Source organism: Sinocyclocheilus rhinocerous, unplaced genomic scaffold (assembly GCF_001515625.1).
Source record: "Sinocyclocheilus rhinocerous isolate Xijiao unplaced genomic scaffold, SAMN03320098_v1.1 scaffold13491, whole genome shotgun sequence".
NCBI lineage: Eukaryota > Metazoa > Chordata > Actinopteri > Cypriniformes > Cyprinidae > Sinocyclocheilus > Sinocyclocheilus rhinocerous.
In genome coordinates, this window is record NW_015640130.1 from 1 (window position 1) to 511 (window position 511).

The following is a 511-nucleotide window of genomic DNA, read 5'->3' on the forward strand; positions in this document are numbered from 1 at the left end:
ACTTAAAGAACTGTCTTTAGTTAGGTGTTTATTTCTAAAAGCTATCGGACGTTTCCACCCGGTTTCGAACCGGGGACCTTTCGCGTGTGAGGCAAACGTGATAACCACTACACTACTGAAACCTCGCTTCTAAAGTATTCTTGTAATTTTCGGAAAATCTTGCAACGTGATAGACGAGGATACTTAAAGTTCTACTTGATGTTTCAAGAAAAACGTAGCCATAAGATATTTTGACCTCAAACTCATTTTCAATATCTGACCTAAAATATTTATTTGAAGTAAATGTTTGCTTTAATTCTTCCAGGGGAAATTAGTAGTTGGATTTCTGTAGTGCAAGTGGTTATCACATTTGCTTTATACATGAAAGGTCCTTCAAAAACAGCGGGAAACAAAACACACTTTTCAAAATCACTTGATATCTTAGCAAAAGGCAATCGGGCCAGACAAAGGTTTCAATAAAGACACATGTGCTGGCAAAAGCTGTGAACTGTCATCTCTCTTCTGTTTTGTG

At 37.2% G+C, this 511-nt stretch overlaps 1 non-coding gene across 1 annotated transcript; it reads right to left on the reverse strand.

Moving 5' to 3' along the window:
- Positions 1-49: 49 nt before the first annotated feature.
- Positions 50-122, reverse strand: trnav-cac (transfer RNA valine (anticodon CAC)). The gene has a single exon. It is a non-coding gene; the product is annotated as a tRNA-Val (tRNA).
- Between the last annotated feature and the right edge of the window lie 389 nt (positions 123-511).